This window comes from Acipenser ruthenus, chromosome 24, assembly GCF_902713425.1.
Source record: "Acipenser ruthenus chromosome 24, fAciRut3.2 maternal haplotype, whole genome shotgun sequence".
In the NCBI taxonomy this organism is placed as follows: domain Eukaryota; kingdom Metazoa; phylum Chordata; class Actinopteri; order Acipenseriformes; family Acipenseridae; genus Acipenser; species Acipenser ruthenus.
This window is the reverse complement of record NC_081212.1, coordinates 10,364,504-10,382,693: the sequence shown is the minus strand read 5'-3', so window position 1 is coordinate 10,382,693 and position 18,190 is coordinate 10,364,504. Positions and strand designations below refer to the sequence as shown.

The window sequence follows — 18,190 nt, the reverse complement described above, 5'->3', positions numbered from 1 at the left end:
TGAGATCAAACTCTTCTTTGTTCTACGAGAACCAGCAACATTTTGGTGAGACCAGATAGTCGTCTTGTCTCTGTACAGACCTGCGAATTCATGGAATTTGAAATACATTCCGCATTTTAACATGCATTTTAAGAAGAAGAGTCAGAGTATCAACATTGTCGTTTTCTGTGAGTGTCACAGCAGCAGTCGAAGCCAAAACGTTGCAGAGTGCATTCTCACTCCGTTTAATATACAGTCAGACTTGCATTGGACAATGCACCCTGCACACTACAAATACATCGTTCTGGTCTGGGTGGTCTGTTTACCTGGGGAGAATAAATACATACAGTGAAAAAAAGATGCTCGTGCTGTGTTTCCACCCGGTTTCGAACCGTGGGACCTTTCGCGGTGTGAGGCGAACGTGATAACCCACTAACACTATGGAAACATGTTGCTTAACAAAACGATCCGGTGAGTGTTGCGCTCTAAGCATACAGTGACCGATTACCCATTTTTGGATCCTGCAGTGCAAGGCAGTCTTCACTTAAAGCCCAGCTGAATGTAACAATGTACATGTGAAAGTTCTCCATAGTGTAGTGGTTATCAACGTTCGCCTAACACGCGAAAGGTCCCCGGTTCGGAACCGGGTGGAAAACATGTGCTTGTTCGTTTTTTTGTTGCGGTCTTCTCCGCTCTCTGTGAGTCCAGCAGCAGACTGCGTCAAAAAGTTGCACTGAGAATTGATTGATTTAATTTTATTTTATTAATGGGTGTTTCATTCGAGAAGCAGCTGTATCAGAGTGGCGCAGCGGAAGCGTGCTGAGCCTTATAACCCAGAGGTCGACGGAGCGAAACCGTCTTCTGTTAGCCTTTTTTTTTCTTCTGTTGGCAAAGTAGTTGTTTTTAAAAAGATGAACTCTAGTCAAAAGATATTGTATTATTTTTGCAACTACAGTCTGAATACTAAAAATTGCCTTTGAAGAGAAGTTACATAATGTGCATGATATATCTGGGAGAAAGGAAAGCAATAGAACGGAGAGTTCCCATGACCTCCATGGCATGGCTGTTTTCATGATATATTCATGTGCGTAAATTGTTTGGTAGGTTAACTCCCCAACCCCAAAACAGATTTCCGTGTTTCTTTTTCGTGTGTCACCACAACTTTAATGGCTACTGCAAAAAAGCCAGATATCTATTAACATGGCTGGGGAGGCAAATTGATGTTTAGCTCTTTTAGTATTTGTCTAGAAGGTTTTCTCCGTGTCGAATGCCCCGTGTTTGGTAAAATGAAAGATGACGCGTTGTTAGCGTGCGCGTTCCGAATGCCTGCCAGCTGCATAGTAATATAATTGACACAACAGGAGAAACGGGGCCCCTAACCTTGTAAATACACTTGTATGTTTATTATAAAGAGTAAAAAGAGTATCAACTCAAATGATTGTGCCCAATCAGTAGAATACAAAACCAAACCCAGAATGTCAAAGCGTCAACATTTGTTCTGTTCTTTCAACTACATGATAGCAGACTCTGTGAGACTGTCAAAAATTGCCAGCGGCGACTATATTTCAAGTCACCACGGCGGGGTATTGGTTAAAGTTTTCAACTAGCAATAATCACGCCTCGGACAAACCTCATGGGCTATGATACTGCCACTGCGCAAAGCTACAGAACTTGGGATAACTAAATGCTACCCCCTACAGCAAAGACATTTGACTTGCCGGTGGGCAAGTTACTGCGATATAATACAGTACAGTTAAATGATCCCTCAAACGTAGAGGTTTATGTTATCGACACTGCAGCCTCACAATGCAACAGAGTCCACTTTTTTTATTCCGATTATATATGAACTGAAGTGTAGACCGTCATTGCTTTTGGTGCACATAGGAGTGATGGGATACCAAGATGCAAATCTATCGTGTCTCGCTCTCTTGCATCTAACATAAGCAAACGTTATTTATTTTTTTTATATAATGGTCACTAGTTTATAAGTCTCCCGCCATCCCTACAATGTGGGGTTTCATTTTTCAATCCTTTTATCTGACAATTACCTCCACAAGTAAATAAATGAATTCGCATACAGGGAGTTGAACCCTGGTCACCTGGGTGAAAAAACGGGAATCGTAACCACTAGATCATATGGGAAATCGCTGCTTCTTGTTTGCTACCCGAAGCCAGCAGAGAAATGTGCAGGTCATTTTTTTACACTGCTGCCATCGAAAGGGCAAAAACAATGAATCGAACCTGGATTGCTCATTTTAGACCGCTCCAAATGATTTGTTTAATGCAGTGTATTTTTCTTTTGCGATGTTTTTGATTACTCCCCCCGTGACTTTCATTCTGATTTGGGCACCCCTTTTCGTGCACGGATTTGAAAAAGCATAAACTTTAACTGCAATATTTGTACCTGTGATTCTGTAGGTATATGAATAAACTGACATCTGTCGAAACTCGGGATATAACCCGGGAAATTTAGATATTCAACCTAACGATCGCCCTCCTGAGCTTTGTCGGCATGAATGACATAGTTGATCAAACTCTTCTTTGTTCTACGAGAACCAGCAACATTTTGTGAGACCAGATAGTCGTCTTGTTCTGTTACAGACCTGCGAATTCATGGAATTTGAAAAACATTCCGCATTTTAACATGCATTTTAAGAAGAAGAGTCAGAGTATCAACATTGTCGTTTCTGTGAGTCAAGCAGCAGTCGAAGCCAAAACGTTGCAGAGTGCATTCTCACTCCGTTTAATATACAGTCAGACTTGCATTGACAATGCACCATGCACACTACAAATACATCGTTCTGGTCTGGGTGGCTGTTTACCTGGGGAGAATAAATACATACAGTGAAAAAAACGATGCCGTGCTGTGTTTCCACCCGGTTTCGAGAACCGGGGGACCTTTCGCGTGTGAGGCGAACGTGATAACCTATCTACACTATGGAAACATGTTGCTTAACAAACGATCCGTGTGTTGCGCTCTAAGCATACAGTGCCGATTACCCATTTTGGATCCTGCAGTGCAAGGCAGTCTTCACTTAAAGCCCAGCTGAATGTAACAATGTACATGTGAAAGTTTCCATAGTGTAGTGGTTATCACGTTCGCCTAACACGCGAAAGGTCCCCGGTTCGAAACCGGGTGGAAACATGTGCTTGTTCGTTTTTTTGTTGCGGTCTTCTCCGCTCTCTGTGAGTCCAGCAGCAGACTGCGTCAAAAAGTTGCACTGAGAATTGATTGATTTATTTTATTTTATTAATGGGTGTTTCATTCGAGAAGCAGCTGTATCAGAGTGGCGCGCAGCGGAAGCGTGCTGAGCCTTATAACCCAGAGGTCGACGGAGCGAAACCGTCTTCTGTTAGCCTTTTTTTTTCTTCTGTTGGCAAAGTAGTTGTTTTTAGAAAGATGAACTCTAGTCAAAAAGATATTGTATTATTTTTGCAAACTACAGTCTGAATACTAAAATTGCCTTTGAAGAGAAGTTACATAATGTGCATGATATATCTGGGAGAAAGGAAAGCAATAGAACGGAGAGTTCCCATGACCTCCATGCATGGCTGTTTTCATGATATATTCATGTGCGGTAAATTGTTTGGTAGGTTAACTCCCCAACCCCAAAACAGATTTCCATGTTTCTTTTTCGTGTGTCACCACAACTTTAATGCTACTGCAAAAAAGCCAGATATCTATTAACATGGCTGGGGAGGCAAATTGATGTTTAGCTCTTTTAGTATTTGTCTAGAAGGTTTTCTCCGTGTCGAATGCCCCGTGTTTTGTAAAATGAAAGATGACGCGTTGTTAGCGTGCGCGTTCCGAATGCCTGCCAGCTGCATAGTAATATAATTGACACAACAGGAGAAACGGCCCCTAACCTTGTAAATACACTTGTATGTTATAAAGAGTAAAAAGATCAACTCAAATGTTGTGCCCAATCAGTAGAATACAAAACCAAACCCAGAATGTCAAAGCGTCAACATTTGTTCTGTTCTTTCAACTACATGATAGCAGACTCTGTGAGACTGTCAAAAATTGCCAGCGGCGACTATATTTCAAGTCACCACGGCGGGGTATTGGTTAAAGTTTTCAACTAGCAATAATCACGCCTCGGACAAACCTCATGGGCTATGATACTGCCACTGCGCAAAGCTACAGAACTTGGGATAACTAAATGCTACCCCCTACAGCAAAGACATTTGACTTGCCGGTGGGCAAGTTAACTGCGATATAATACAGTACAGTTAAATGATCCCTCAAAACGTAGAGGTTTATGTTATCGACACTGCAGCCTCACAATGCAACAGAGTCCACTTTTTTATTCCGATTATATATGAACTGAAGTGCTAGACCGTCATTGCTTTGGTGCACATAGGAGTGATGGGATACCAAGATGCAAATCTATCTGTCTCGCTACTCTTGCATCTAACATAAGCAAACGTTATTTATTTTTTTTTATATAATGGTCACTAGTTTATAAGTCTCCCCATCCTACAATGTGGGGTTTCATTTTTCAATCCTTTTATCTGACAATTACCTCCACAAGTAAATAAATGAATTCGCATACAGGGAGTTGAACCCTGGTCACCTGGGTGAAAAAACGGGAATCGTAACCACTAGATCATATGGGAAATCGCTGCTTCTTGTTTGCTACCCGAAGCCAGCAGAGAAATGTGCAGGTCATTTTTTTACACTGCTGCCATCGAAAGGGCAAAACAATGAATCGAACCTGGATTGCTCATTTTAGACCGCTCCAAATGATTTGTTTAATGCAGTGTATTTTTCTTTTGCGATGTTTTGATTACTCCCCCCGTGACTTTCATTCTGATTTGGGCACCCCCTTTCGTGCACGGATTTGAAAAGCATAAACTTTAACTGCAATATTTGTACCTGTGATTCTGTAGGTATATGAATAAACTGACATCTGTCGAAACTCGGGATATAACCCGGGAAATTTAGATATTCAACCTAACGATCGCCCTCCTGAGCTTTGTCGGCATGAATGACATAGTTGAATCAAACTCTTCTTTGTTCTACGAGAACCAGCAACATTTTGTGAGACCAGATAGTCGTCTCTGTTCTGTACAGACCTGCGAATTCATGGAATTTGAAAACATTCCGCATTTTAACATGCATTTTAAGAAGAAGAGTCAGAGTATCAACATTGTCGTTTCTGTGAGTCAAGCAGCAGTCGAAGCCAAAACGTTGCAGAGTGCATTCTCACTCCGTTTAATATACAGTCAGACTTGCATTGACAATGCACCATGCACACTACAAAATACATCGTTCTGGTCTGGGTGGCTGTTTACCTGGGGAGAATAAATACATACAGTGAAAAAAAGATGCCGTGCTGTGTTTCCACCCGGTTTCGAACCGGGGACCTTTCGCGTGTGAGGCGAACGTGATAACCACTACACTATGGAAACATGTTGCTTAACAAACGATCCGTGTGTTGCGCTCTAAGCATACAGTGCCGATTACCCATTTTGGATCCTGCAGTGCAAGGCAGTCTTCACTTAAAGCCCAGCTGAATGTAACAATGTACATGTGAAAGTTTCCATAGTGTAGTGGTTATCACGTTCGCCTAACACGCGAAAGGTCCCCGGTTCGGAACCGGGTGGAAACATGTGCTTGTTCGTTTTTTTTGTTGCGGTCTTCTCCGCTCTCTGTGAGTCCAGCAGCAGACTGCGTCAAAAAGTTGCACTGAGAATTGATTGATTTATTTTATTTTATTAATGGGTGTTTCATTCGAGAAGCAGCTGTATCAGAGTGGCGCAGCGGAAGCGTGCTGAGCCTTATAACCCAGAGGTCGACGGAGGCGAAACCGTCTTCTGTTAGCCTTTTTTTTTCTTCTGTTTGGCAAAGTAGTTGTTTTTAAAAGATGAACTCTAGTCAAAAGATATTGTATTATTTTTGCAACTACAGTCTGAATACTAAAATTGCCTTTGAAGAGAAGTTACATAATGTGCATGATATATCTGGGAGAAAGGAAAGCAATAGAACGGAGAGTTCCCATGACCTCCATGCATGGCTGTTTTCATGATATATTCATGTGCGTAAATTGTTTGGTAGGTTAACTCCCCAACCCCAAAACAGATTTCCGTGTTTCTTTTTCGTGTGTGTCACCACAACTTTAATGCTACTGCAAAAAAGCCAGATATCTATTAACATGGCTGGGGAGAGGCACAATTGATGTTTAGCTCTTTTAGTATTTGTCTAGAAGGTTTTTCTCCGTGTCCGAATGCCCCGTGTTTGTAAAATGAAAGATGACGCGTTGTTAGCGTGCAGCGTTCCGAATGCCTGCCAGCTGCATAGTAGATATAAATTGACACAACAGGAGAAACGGCCCCTAACCTTGTAAATACACTTGTATGTTATAAAGGAGTAAAAAGATCAACTCAAATGTTGTGCGCCAATCAGTAGAATACAAAACCAAACCCAGAATGTCAAAGCGTCAACATTTGTTCTGTTCTTTCAACTACATGATAGCAGACTCTGTGAGGACTGTCAAAAAATTGCCAGCGGCGACTATATTTCAAGTCACCACGGCGGGGTATTGGTTAAAGTTTTCAACTAGCAATAATCACGCCTCGGACAAACCTCATGGGCTATGATACTGCCACTGCGCAAAGCTACAGAACTTGGGATAACTAAATGCTACCCCCCTACAGCAAAGACATTTGACTTGCCGGTGGGCAAGTTACTGCGATATAATACAGTACAGTTAAATGATCCCTCAAACGTAGAGGTTTATGTTATCGACACTGCAGCCTCACAATGCAACAGAGTCCACTTTTTTATTCCGATTATATATGAACTGAAGTGTAGACCGTCATTGCTTTGGTGCACATAGGAGTGATGGGATACCAAGATGCAAATCTATCTGTCTCGCTCTCTTGCATCTAACATAAGCAAACGTTATTTATTTTTTTTTATATAATGGTCACTAGTTATAAGTCTCCCCATCCTACAATGTGGGGTTTCATTTTTCAATCCTTTTTATCTGACAATTACCTCCACAAGTAAATAAATGAATTCGCATACAGGGAGTTGAACCCTGGTCACCTGGGTGAAAAAACGGGAATCGTAACCACTAGATCATATGGGAAATCGCTGCTTCTTGTTTGCTACCCGAAGCCAGCAGAGAAATGTGCAGGTCATTTTTTTTACACTGCTGCCATCGAAAGGGCAAAACAATGAATCGAACCTGGATTGCTCATTTTAGACCGCTCCAAATGATTTGTTTAATGCAGTGTATTTTTCTTTTTGCGATGTTTTGATTACTCCCCCCGTGACTTTCATTCTGATTTGGGCACCCCCTTTCGTGCACGGATTTGAAAAGCATAAACTTTAACTGCAATATTTGTACCTGTGATTCTGTAGGTATATGAATAAACTGACATCTGTCGAAACTCGGGATATAACCCGGGAAATTTAGATATTCAACCTAACGATCGCCCTCCTGAGCTTTGTCCGGCATGAATGACATAGTTGATCAAACTCTTCTTTGTTCTACGAGAACCAGCAACATTTTGTGAGACCAGATAGTCGTCTTGTTCTGTACAGACCTGCGAATTCATGGAATTTGAAAACATTCCGCATTTTAACATGCATTTTAAGAAGAAGAGTCAGAGTATCAACATTGTCGTTTCTGTGAGTCAAGCAGCAGTCGAAGCCAAAACGTTGCAGAGTGCATTCTCACTCCGTTTAATATACAGTCAGACTTGCATTGACAATGCACCATGCACACTACAAATACATCGTTCTGGTCTGGGTGGGCTGTTTACCTGGGGAGAATAAATACATACAGTGAAAAAAAGATGCCGTGCTGTGTTTCCACCCGGTTTTCGAACCGGGGACCTTTCGCGTGTGAGGCGAACGTGATAACCACTACACTATGGAAACATGTTGCTTAACAAACGATCCGTGTGTTGCGCTCTAAGCATACAGTGCCGATTACCCATTTTGGATCCTGCAGTGCAAGGCAGTCTTCACTTAAAGCCCAGCTGAATGTAACAATGTACATGTGAAAGTTTCCATAGTGTAGTGGTTATCACGTTCGCCTAACACGCGAAAGGTCCCCGGTTCGAAACCGGTTGGAAACATGTGCTTGTTCGTTTTTTTGTTGCGGTCTTCTCCGCTCTCTGTGAGTCCAGCAGCAGACTGCGTCAAAAAGTTGCACTGAGAATTGATTGATTTATTTTATTTTATTAATGGGTGTTTCATTCGAGAAGCAGCTGTATCAGAGTGGCGCAGCGGAAGCGTGCTGAGCCTTATAACCCAGAGGTCGACGGAGCGAAACCGTCTTCTGTTAGCCTTTTTTTTCTTCTGTTGGCAAAGTAGTTGTTTTTAAAAAGATGAACTCTAGTCAAAAGATATTGTATTATTTTTGCAACTACAGTCTGAATACTAAAATTGCCTTTGAAGAGAAGTTACATAATGTGCATGATATATCTGGGAGAAAGGAAAGCAATAGAACGGAGAGTTCCCATGACCTCCATGCATGGCTGTTTTCATGATATATTCATGTGCGTAAATTGTTTGGTAGGTTAACTCCCCAACCCCAAAACAGATTTCCGTGTTTCTTTTTCGTGTGTCACCACAACTTTAATGCTACTGCAAAAAAGCCAGATATCTATTAACATGGCTGGGGAGGCAAATTGATGTTTAGCTCTTTTAGTATATTGTCTAGAAGGCTTTTCTCCGTGTCGAATGCCCCGTGTTTTGTAAACATGAAACGACTGACCGCGTTGTTAGCGTGCGCGTTCCGAATGCCTGCCAGCTGCAATAGTAATATAATTGACACAACAGGAGAAACGGCCCCTAACCTTGTAAATACACTTGTATGTTATAAAGAGTAAAAAAGATCAACTCAAATGTTGTGCCCAATCAGTAGAATACAAAACCAAACCCAGAATGTCAAAAGCGTCAACATTTGTTCTGTTTCTTTCAACTACATGATAGCAGACTCTGTGAGGACTGTCAAAAATTGCCAGCGCGGCGACTATATTTCAAGTCACCACGGCGGGGTATTGGTTAAAGTTTTCAACTAGCAATAATCACGACCCTCGGACAAACCTCATGGGCTATGATACTGCCACTGCGCAAAGCTACAGAACTTGGGATAACTAAATGCTACCCCCCCTACAGCAAAGACATTTGACTTGCCGGTGGGCAAGTTACTGCGATATAATACAGTACAGTTAAATGATCCCTCAAACGTAGAGGTTTATGTTATCGACACTGCAGCCTCACAATGCAACAGAGTCCACTTTTTTATTCCGATTATATATGAACTGAAGTGTAGACCGTCATTGCTTTGGTGCACATAGGAGTGATGGGATACCAAGATGCAAATCTATCTGTCTCGCTCTCTTGCATCTAACATAAGCAAAACGTTATTTATTCTTTTTTATATAATGGTCACTAGTTATAAGTCTCCCCATCCTACAATGTGGGGTTTCATTTTTCAATCCTTTTATCTGACAATTACCTCCACAAGTAAATAAATGAATTCGCATACAGGGAGTTGAACCCTGGTCACCTGGGTGAAAAAAACGGGAATCGTAACCACTAGATCATATGGGAAATCGCTGCTTCTTGTTTGCTACCCGAAGCCAGCAGAGAAATGTGCAGGTCATTTTTTTACACTGCTGCCATCGAAAGGGCAAAACAATGAATCGAACCTGGATTGCTCATTTTAGACCGCTCCAAATGATTTGTTTAATGCAGTGTATTTTTCTTTTGCGATGTTTTGATTACTCCCCCCGTGACTTTCATTCTGATTTGGGCACCCCCCTTTCGTGCACGGATTTGAAAAGCATAAACTTTAACTGCAATATTTGTACCTGTGATTCTGTAGGTATATGAATAACTGACATCTGTCGAAACTCGGGATATAACCCGGGAAATTTAGATATTCAACCTAACGATCGCCCTCCTGAGCTTTGTCGGCATGAATGACATAGTTGATCAAACTCTTCTTTGTTCTACGAGAACCAGCAACATTTTGTGAGAACCAGATAGTCGTCTTGTTCTGTACAGACCTGCGAATTCATGGAATTTGAAAACATTCCGCATTTTAACATGCATTTTAAGAAGAAGAGTCAGAGTATTCAACATTGTCGTTTCTGTGAGTCAAGCAGCAGTCGAAGCCAAAACGTTGCAGAGTGCATTCTCACTCCGTTTAATATACAGTCAGACTTGCATTGACAATTGCACCATGCACACTACAAAATACATCGTTCTGGTCTGGGTGGCTGTTTACCTGGGGAGAATAAATACATACAGTGAAAAAAAAGATGCCGTGCTGTGTTTCCACCCGGTTTTCGAACCGGGGACCTTTCGCGTGTGAGGCGAACGTGATAACCACTACACTATGGAAACATGTTGCTTAACAAACGATCCGTGTGTTGCGCTCTAAGCATACAGTGCCGATTACCCATTTTGGATCCTGCAGTGCAAGGCAGTCTTCACTTAAAGCCCAGCTGAATGTAACAATGTACATGTGAAAGTTTCCATAGTGTAGTGGTTATCACGTTTCGCCTAACACGCGAAAGGTCCCCCGGTTCGAAACCGGTTGGAAACATGTGCTTGTTCGTTTTTTTTGTTGCGGTCTTCTCCGCTCTCTGTGAGAGTCCAGCAGCAGACTGCGTCAAAAGTTGCACTGAGAATTGATTGATTTTATTTTATTTTATTAATGGGTGTTTCATTCGAGAAGCAGCTGTATCAGAGTGGCGCAGCGGAAGCGTGCTGAGCCTTATAACCCAGAGGTCGACGGAGCGAAACCGTCTTCTGTTAGCCTTTTTTTTTCTTCTGTTGGCAAAGTAGTTGTTTTTTAAAAGATGAACTCTAGTCAGAAAGATATTGTATTATTTTTGCAACTACAGTCTGAATACTAAAATTGCCTTTGAAGAGAAGTTACATAATGTGCATGATATATCTGGGAGAAAGGAAAGCAATAGAACGGAGAGTTCCCATGACCTCCATGCATGGCTGTTTTCATGATATATTCATGTGCGTAAATTGTTTGGTAGGTTAACTCCCCAACCCCAAAACAGATTTCCGTGTTTCTTTTTCGTGTGTCAACCACAACTTTAATGCTACTGCAAAAAAAGCCAGATATCTATTAACATGGCTGGGGAGGCAAATTGATGTTTAGCTCTTTTAGTATTTTGTCTAGAAGGTTTTCTCCGTGTCGAATGCCCCGTGTTTTGTAAAATGAAAGATGACAGCGTTGTTAGCGTGCGCGTTCCGAATGCCTGCCAGCTGCATGAGTAGATATAATTGACTACAACAGGAGAAACGGCCCCTAACCTTGTAAATACACTTGTATGTTATAAAGAGTAAAAAGATCAACTCAAATGTTGTGCCCAATCAGTAGAATACAAAGACCAAAACCCAGAATGTCAAAGCGTCAACATTTGTTCTGTTCTTTCAACTACATGATAGCAGACTCTGTGAGACTGTCAAAAATTGCCAGCGGCGACTATATTTCAAGTCACCACGGCGGGGTATTGGTTAAAGTTTTCAACTAGCAATAATCACGCCTCGGACAAACCTCATGGGCTATGATACTGCCACTTGCGCAAAAGCTACAGAACTTGGGGATAACTAAATGCTACCCCCCTACAGCAAAGACATTTGACTTGCCGGTGGGCAAGTTACTGCGATATAATACAGTACAGTTAAATGATCCCTCAAACGTAGAGGTTTATGTTATCGACACTGCAGCCTCACAATGCAACAGAGTCCACTTTTTTATTCCGATTATATATGAACTGAAGTGTAGACCGTCATTGCTTTGGTGCACATAGGAGTGATGGGATACCAAGATGCAAATCTATCTGTCTCGCTCTCTTGCATCTAACATAAGCAAACGTTATTTATTTTTTTTATATAATGGGTCAACTAGTTATAAGTCTCCCCATCCTACAATGTGGGGTTTCATTTTTCAATCCTTTTATCTGACAATTACCTCCACAAGTAAATAAATGAATTCGCATACAGGGAGTTGAACCCCTGGTCACCTGGGTGAAAAAACGGGAATCGTAACCACTAGATCATATGGGAAAATCGCTGCTTCTTGTTTGCTACCCGAAGCCAGCAGAGAAATGTGCAGGTCATTTTTTTACACTGCTGCCATCGAAAGGGCAAAACAATGAATCGAACCTGGATTGCTCATTTTAGACCGCTCCAAATGATTTGTTTAATGCAGTGTATTTTTCTTTTGCGATGTTTTGATTACTCCCCCCCCGTGACTTTCATTCTGATTTGGGCACCCCCTTTCGTGCACGGATTTGAAAAGCATAAACTTTAACTGCAATATTTGTACCTGTGATTCTGTAGGTATATGAATAAACTGACATCTGTCGAAACTCGGGATATAACCCGGGAAATTTAGATATTCAACCTAACGATCGCCCTCCTGAGCTTTGTCGGCATGAATGACATAGTTGATCAAACTCTTCTTTGTTCTACGAGAACCAGCAACATTTTGTGAGACCAGATAGTCGTCTTGTTCTGTACAGACCTGCGAATTCATGGAATTTGAAAACATTCCGCATTTTAACATGCATTTTAAGAAGAAGAGTCAGAGTATCAACATTGTCGTTTCTGTGAGTCAAGCAGCAGTCGAAGCCAAAACGTTGCAGAGTGCATTCTCACTCCGTTTAATATACAGTCAGACTTGCATTGACAATGCACCATGCACACTACAAATACATCGTTCTGGTCTGGGTGGCTGTTTACCTGGGGAGAATAAATACATACAGTGAAAAAAAGATGCCGTGCTGTGTTTCCACCCGGTTTCGAACCGGGGACCTTTCGCGTGTGAGGCGAACGTGATAACCACTACACTATGGAAACATGTTGCTTAACAAACGATCCGTGTGTTGCGCTCTAAGCATACAGTGCCGATTACCCATTTTGGATCCTGCAGTGCAAGGCAGTCTTCACTTAAAGCCCAGCTGAATGTAACAATGTACATGTGAAAGTTTCCATAGTGTAGTGGTTATCACGTTCGCCTAACACGCGAAAGGTCCCCGGTTCGGAACCGGGTGGAAACATGTGCTTGTTCGTTTTTTTGTTGCGGTCTTCTCCGCTCTCTGTGAGTCCAGCAGCAGACTGCGTCAAAAAGTTGCACTGAGAATTGATTGATTTATTTTATTTTATTAATGGGTGTTTCATTCGAGAAGCAGCTGTATCAGAGTGGCGCAGCGGAAGCGTGCTGAGCCTTATAACCCAGAGGTCGACGGAGCGAAACCGTCTTCTGTTAGCCTTTTTTTTCTTCTGTTGGCAAAGTAGTTGTTTTTAAAAGATGAACTCTAGTCAAAAGATATTGTATTATTTTTGCAACTACAGTCTGAATACTAAAATTGCCTTTGAAGAGAAGTTACATAATGTGCATGATATATCTGGGAGAAAGGAAAGCAATAGAACGGAGAGTTCCCATGACCTCCATGCATGGCTGTTTTCATGATATATTCATGTGCGTAAATTGTTTGGTAGGTTAACTCCCCAACCCCAAAACAGATTTCCGTGTTTCTTTTTCGTGTGTCACCACAACTTTAATGCTACTGCAAAAAAGCCAGATATCTATTAACATGGCTGGGGAGGCAAATTGATGTTTAGCTCTTTTAGTATTTGTCTAGAAGGTTTTCTCCGTGTCGAATGCCCCGTGTTTTGTAAAATGAAAGATGACGCGTTGTTAGCGTGCGCGTTCCGAATGCCTGCCAGCTGCATAGTAATATAATTGACACAACAGGAGAAACGGCCCCTAACCTTGTAAATACACTTGTATGTTATAAAGAGTAAAAAGATCAACTCAAATGTTGTGCCCAATCAGTAGAATACAAAACCAAACCCAGAATGTCAAAGCGTCAACATTTGTTCTGTTCTTTCAACTACATGATAGCAGACTCTGTGAGACTGTCAAAAATTGCCAGCGGCGACTATATTTCAAGTCACCACGGCGGGGTATTGGTTAAAGTTTTCAACTAGCAATAATCACGCCTCGGACAAACCTCATGGGCTATGATACTGCCACTGCGCAAAGCTACAGAACTTGGGATAACTAAATGCTACCCCCTACAGCAAAGACATTTGACTTGCCGGTGGGCAAGTTACTGCGATATAATACAGTACAGTTAAATGATCCCTCAAACGTAGAGGTTTATGTTATCGACACTGCAGCCTCACAATGCAACAGAGTCCACTTTTTTATTCCGATTATATATGAACTGAAGTGTAGACCGTCATTGCTTTGGTGCACATAGGAGTGATGGGATACCAAGATGCAAATCTATCTGTCTCGCTCTCTTGCATCTAACATAAGCAAACGTTATTTATTTTTTTTATATAATGGTCACTAGTTATAAGTCTCCCCATCCTACAATGTGGGGTTTCATTTTTCAATCCTTTTATCTGACAATTACCTCCACAAGTAAATAAATGAATTCGCATACAGGGAGTTGAACCCTGGTCACCTGGGTGAAAAAACGGGAATCGTAACCACTAGATCATATGGGAAATCGCTGCTTCTTGTTTGCTACCCGAAGCCAGCAGAGAAATGTGCAGGTCATTTTTTTACACTGCTGCCATCGAAAGGGCAAAACAATGAATCGAACCTGGATTGCTCATTTTAGACCGCTCCAAATGATTTGTTTAATGCAGTGTATTTTTCTTTTGCGATGTTTTGATTACTCCCCCCGTGACTTTCATTCTGATTTGGGCACCCCCTTTCGTGCACGGATTTGAAAAGCATAAACTTTAACTGCAATATTTGTACCTGTGATTCTGTAGGTATATGAATAAACTGACATCTGTCGAAACTCGGGATATAACCCGGGAAATTTAGATATTCAACCTAACGATCGCCCTCCTGAGCTTTGTCGGCATGAATGACATAGTTGATCAAACTCTTCTTTGTTCTACGAGAACCAGCAACATTTTGTGAGACCAGATAGTCGTCTTGTTCTGTACAGACCTGCGAATTCATGGAATTTGAAAACATTCCGCATTTTAACATGCATTTTAAGAAGAAGAGTCAGAGTATCAACATTGTCGTTTCTGTGAGTCAAGCAGCAGTCGAAGCCAAAACGTTGCAGAGTGCATTCTCACTCCGTTTAATATACAGTCAGACTTGCATTGACAATGCACCATGCACACTACAAATACATCGTTCTGGTCTGGGTGGCTGTTTACCTGGGGAGAATAAATACATACAGTGAAAAAAAGATGCCGTGCTGTGTTTCCACCCGGTTTCGAACCGGGGACCTTTCGCGTGTGAGGCGAACGTGATAACCACTACACTATGGAAACATGTTGCTTAACAAACGATCCGTGTGTTGCGCTCTAAGCATACAGTGCCGATTACCCATTTTGGATCCTGCAGTGCAAGGCAGTCTTCACTTAAAGCCCAGCTGAATGTAACAATGTACATGTGAAAGTTTCCATAGTGTAGTGGTTATCACGTTCGCCTAACACGCGAAAGGTCCCCGGTTCGAAACCGGGTGGAAACATGTGCTTGTTCGTTTTTTTGTTGCGGTCTTCTCCGCTCTCTGTGAGTCCAGCAGCAGACTGCGTCAAAAAGTTGCACTGAGAATTGATTGATTTATTTTATTTTATTAATGGGTGTTTCATTCGAGAAGCAGCTGTATCAGAGTGGCGCAGCGGAAGCGTGCTGAGCCTTATAACCCAGAGGTCGACGGAGCGAAACCGTCTTCTGTTAGCCTTTTTTTTCTTCTGTTGGCAAAGTAGTTGTTTTTAAAAGATGAACTCTAGTCAAAAGATATTGTATTATTTTTGCAACTACAGTCTGAATACTAAAATTGCCTTTGAAGAGAAGTTACATAATGTGCATGATATATCTGGGAGAAAGGAAAGCAATAGAACGGAGAGTTCCCATGACCTCCATGCATGGCTGTTTTCATGATATATTCATGTGCGTAAATTGTTTGGTAGGTTAACTCCCCAACCCCAAAACAGATTTCCATGTTTCTTTTTCGTGTGTCACCACAACTTTAATGCTACTGCAAAAAAGCCAGATATCTATTAACATGGCTGGGGAGGCAAATTGATGTTTAGCTCTTTTAGTATTTGTCTAGAAGGTTTTCTCCGTGTCGAATGCCCCGTGTTTTGTAAAATGAAAGATGACGCGTTGTTAGCGTGCGCGTTCCGAATGCCTGCCAGCTGCATAGTAATATAATTGACACAACAGGAGAAACGGCCCCTAACCTTGTAAATACACTTGTATGTTATAAAGAGTAAAAAGATCAACTCAAATGTTGTGCCCAATCAGTAGAATACAAAACCAAACCCAGAATGTCAAAGCGTCAACATTTGTTCTGTTCTTTCAACTACATGATAGCAGACTCTGTGAGACTGTCAAAAATTGCCAGCGGCGACTATATTTCAAGTCACCACGGCGGGGTATTGGTTAAAGTTTTCAACTAGCAATAATCACGCCTCGGACAAACCTCATGGGCTATGATACTGCCACTGCGCAAAGCTACAGAACTTGGGATAACTAAATGCTACCCCCTACAGCAAAGACATTTGACTTGCCGGTGGGCAAGTTACTGCGATATAATACAGTACAGTTAAATGATCCCTCAAACGTAGAGGTTTATGTTATCGACACTGCAGCCTCACAATGCAACAGAGTCCACTTTTTTATTCCGATTATATATGAACTGAAGTGTAGACCGTCATTGCTTTGGTGCACATAGGAGTGATGGGATACCAAGATGCAAATCTATCTGTCTCGCTCTCTTGCATCTAACATAAGCAAACGTTATTTATTTTTTTTATATAATGGTCACTAGTTATAAGTCTCCCCATCCTACAATGTGGGGTTTCATTTTTCAATCCTTTTATCTGACAATTACCTCCACAAGTAAATAAATGAATTCGCATACAGGGAGTTGAACCCTGGTCACCTGGGTGAAAAAACGGGAATCGTAACCACTAGATCATATGGGAAATCACTGCTTCTTGTTTGCTACCCGAAGCCAGCAGAGAAATGTGCAGGTCATTTTTTTACACTGCTGCCATCGAAAGGGCAAAACAATGAATCGAACCTGGATTGCTCATTTTAGACCGCTCCAAATGATTTGTTTAATGCAGTGTATTTTTCTTTTGCGATGTTTTGATTACTCCCCCCGTGACTTTCATTCTGATTTGGGCACCCCCTTTCGTGCACGGATTTGAAAAGCATAAACTTTAACTGCAATATTTGTACCTGTGATTCTGTAGGTATATGAATAAACTGACATCTGTCGAAACTCGGGATATAACCCGGGAAATTTAGATATTCAACCTAACGATCGCCCTCCTGAGCTTTGTCGGCATGAATGACATAGTTGATCAAACTCTTCTTTGTTCTACGAGAACCAGCAACATTTTGTGAGACCAGATAGTCGTCTTGTTCTGTACAGACCTGCGAATTCATGGAATTTGAAAACATTCCGCATTTTAACATGCATTTTAAGAAGAAGAGTCAGAGTATCAACATTGTCGTTTCTGTGAGTCAAGCAGCAGTCGAAGCCAAAACGTTGCAGAGTGCATTCTCACTCCGTTTAATATACAGTCAGACTTGCATTGACAATGCACCATGCACACTACAAATACATCGTTCTGGTCTGGGTGGCTGTTTACCTGGGGAGAATAAATACATACAGTGAAAAAAAGATGCCGTGCTGTGTTTCCACCCGGTTTCGAAACGGGGACCTTTCGCGTGTGAGGCGAACGTGATAACCACTACACTATGGAAACATGTTGCTTAACAAACGATCCGTGTGTTGCGCTCTAAGCATACAGTGCCGATTACCCATTTTGGATCCTGCAGTGCAAGGCAGTCTTCACTTAAAGCCCAGCTGAATGTAACAATGTACATGTGAAAGTTTCCATAGTGTAGTGGTTATCACGTTCGCCTAACACGCGAAAGGTCCCCGGTTCGAAACCGGGTGGAAACATGTGCTTGTTCGTTTTTTTGTTGCGGTCTTCTCCGCTCTCTGTGAGTCCAGCAGCAGACTGCGTCAAAAAGTTGCACTGAGAATTGATTGATTTATTTTATTTTATTAATGGGTGTTTCATTCGAGAAGCAGCTGTATCAGAGTGGCGCAGCGGAAGCGTGCTGAGCCTTATAACCCAGAGGTCGACGGAGCGAAACCGTCTTCTGTTAGCCTTTTTTTTCTTCTGTTGGCAAAGTAGTTGTTTTTA

At 41.8% G+C, this 18,190-nt stretch overlaps 26 non-coding genes across 26 annotated transcripts; 12 read left to right on the top strand and 14 right to left on the bottom strand.

Annotated features, from left to right (window-relative positions):
- The first annotated feature begins 1,197 nt into the window (after window positions 1–1,197).
- Window positions 1,198–1,254, top strand: LOC131700904 (U7 small nuclear RNA). Its single transcript, XR_009308713.1, has one exon. It is a non-coding gene; the product is annotated as a U7 small nuclear RNA (small nuclear RNA).
- Window positions 1,255–1,503: 249 nt separating this feature from the next.
- LOC131700701 (U4 spliceosomal RNA) lies at window positions 1,504–1,643 on the bottom strand. Its single transcript, XR_009308508.1, has one exon. It is a non-coding gene; the product is annotated as a U4 spliceosomal RNA (small nuclear RNA).
- A 1,203-nt stretch (window positions 1,644–2,846) lies between these two features.
- trnav-cac (transfer RNA valine (anticodon CAC)) lies at window positions 2,847–2,924 on the bottom strand. Its single transcript has one exon. It is a non-coding gene; the product is annotated as a tRNA-Val (tRNA).
- A 127-nt stretch (window positions 2,925–3,051) lies between these two features.
- trnav-aac (transfer RNA valine (anticodon AAC)) lies at window positions 3,052–3,124 on the top strand. Its single transcript has one exon. It is a non-coding gene; the product is annotated as a tRNA-Val (tRNA).
- A 562-nt stretch (window positions 3,125–3,686) lies between these two features.
- LOC131700903 (U7 small nuclear RNA) lies at window positions 3,687–3,743 on the top strand. The gene has a single exon (XR_009308712.1). It is a non-coding gene; the product is annotated as a U7 small nuclear RNA (small nuclear RNA).
- Window positions 3,744–3,982: 239 nt separating this feature from the next.
- On the bottom strand, window positions 3,983–4,122 carry LOC131700699 (U4 spliceosomal RNA). Its single transcript, XR_009308507.1, has one exon. It is a non-coding gene; the product is annotated as a U4 spliceosomal RNA (small nuclear RNA).
- Window positions 4,123–5,321: 1,199 nt separating this feature from the next.
- On the bottom strand, window positions 5,322–5,394 carry trnav-cac (transfer RNA valine (anticodon CAC)). Its single transcript has one exon. It is a non-coding gene; the product is annotated as a tRNA-Val (tRNA).
- Window positions 5,395–5,521: 127 nt separating this feature from the next.
- On the top strand, window positions 5,522–5,594 carry trnav-aac (transfer RNA valine (anticodon AAC)). The gene has a single exon. It is a non-coding gene; the product is annotated as a tRNA-Val (tRNA).
- Window positions 5,595–6,158: 564 nt separating this feature from the next.
- Window positions 6,159–6,217, top strand: LOC131700972 (U7 small nuclear RNA). The gene has a single exon (XR_009308781.1). It is a non-coding gene; the product is annotated as a U7 small nuclear RNA (small nuclear RNA).
- A 244-nt stretch (window positions 6,218–6,461) lies between these two features.
- On the bottom strand, window positions 6,462–6,602 carry LOC131700787 (U4 spliceosomal RNA). Its single transcript, XR_009308594.1, has one exon. It is a non-coding gene; the product is annotated as a U4 spliceosomal RNA (small nuclear RNA).
- Window positions 6,603–7,799: 1,197 nt separating this feature from the next.
- On the bottom strand, window positions 7,800–7,873 carry trnav-cac (transfer RNA valine (anticodon CAC)). The gene has a single exon. It is a non-coding gene; the product is annotated as a tRNA-Val (tRNA).
- A 127-nt stretch (window positions 7,874–8,000) lies between these two features.
- Window positions 8,001–8,073, top strand: trnav-aac (transfer RNA valine (anticodon AAC)). The gene has a single exon. It is a non-coding gene; the product is annotated as a tRNA-Val (tRNA).
- Window positions 8,074–8,935: 862 nt separating this feature from the next.
- LOC131700796 (U4 spliceosomal RNA) lies at window positions 8,936–9,080 on the bottom strand. Its single transcript, XR_009308605.1, has one exon. It is a non-coding gene; the product is annotated as a U4 spliceosomal RNA (small nuclear RNA).
- A 1,200-nt stretch (window positions 9,081–10,280) lies between these two features.
- Window positions 10,281–10,354, bottom strand: trnav-cac (transfer RNA valine (anticodon CAC)). Its single transcript has one exon. It is a non-coding gene; the product is annotated as a tRNA-Val (tRNA).
- Window positions 10,355–10,481: 127 nt separating this feature from the next.
- On the top strand, window positions 10,482–10,556 carry trnav-aac (transfer RNA valine (anticodon AAC)). The gene has a single exon. It is a non-coding gene; the product is annotated as a tRNA-Val (tRNA).
- Window positions 10,557–11,422: 866 nt separating this feature from the next.
- LOC131700792 (U4 spliceosomal RNA) lies at window positions 11,423–11,563 on the bottom strand. The gene has a single exon (XR_009308600.1). It is a non-coding gene; the product is annotated as a U4 spliceosomal RNA (small nuclear RNA).
- Window positions 11,564–12,762: 1,199 nt separating this feature from the next.
- On the bottom strand, window positions 12,763–12,835 carry trnav-cac (transfer RNA valine (anticodon CAC)). Its single transcript has one exon. It is a non-coding gene; the product is annotated as a tRNA-Val (tRNA).
- A 127-nt stretch (window positions 12,836–12,962) lies between these two features.
- trnav-aac (transfer RNA valine (anticodon AAC)) lies at window positions 12,963–13,035 on the top strand. Its single transcript has one exon. It is a non-coding gene; the product is annotated as a tRNA-Val (tRNA).
- Window positions 13,036–13,590: 555 nt separating this feature from the next.
- Window positions 13,591–13,647, top strand: LOC131700902 (U7 small nuclear RNA). The gene has a single exon (XR_009308711.1). It is a non-coding gene; the product is annotated as a U7 small nuclear RNA (small nuclear RNA).
- Window positions 13,648–13,886: 239 nt separating this feature from the next.
- Window positions 13,887–14,026, bottom strand: LOC131700698 (U4 spliceosomal RNA). Its single transcript, XR_009308506.1, has one exon. It is a non-coding gene; the product is annotated as a U4 spliceosomal RNA (small nuclear RNA).
- Window positions 14,027–15,216: 1,190 nt separating this feature from the next.
- Window positions 15,217–15,289, bottom strand: trnav-cac (transfer RNA valine (anticodon CAC)). Its single transcript has one exon. It is a non-coding gene; the product is annotated as a tRNA-Val (tRNA).
- A 127-nt stretch (window positions 15,290–15,416) lies between these two features.
- On the top strand, window positions 15,417–15,489 carry trnav-aac (transfer RNA valine (anticodon AAC)). The gene has a single exon. It is a non-coding gene; the product is annotated as a tRNA-Val (tRNA).
- A 555-nt stretch (window positions 15,490–16,044) lies between these two features.
- Window positions 16,045–16,101, top strand: LOC131700901 (U7 small nuclear RNA). The gene has a single exon (XR_009308710.1). It is a non-coding gene; the product is annotated as a U7 small nuclear RNA (small nuclear RNA).
- A 239-nt stretch (window positions 16,102–16,340) lies between these two features.
- On the bottom strand, window positions 16,341–16,480 carry LOC131700697 (U4 spliceosomal RNA). The gene has a single exon (XR_009308505.1). It is a non-coding gene; the product is annotated as a U4 spliceosomal RNA (small nuclear RNA).
- Window positions 16,481–17,670: 1,190 nt separating this feature from the next.
- On the bottom strand, window positions 17,671–17,743 carry trnav-cac (transfer RNA valine (anticodon CAC)). The gene has a single exon. It is a non-coding gene; the product is annotated as a tRNA-Val (tRNA).
- A 127-nt stretch (window positions 17,744–17,870) lies between these two features.
- trnav-aac (transfer RNA valine (anticodon AAC)) lies at window positions 17,871–17,943 on the top strand. Its single transcript has one exon. It is a non-coding gene; the product is annotated as a tRNA-Val (tRNA).
- The last annotated feature ends 247 nt before the right edge of the window (window positions 17,944–18,190 follow it).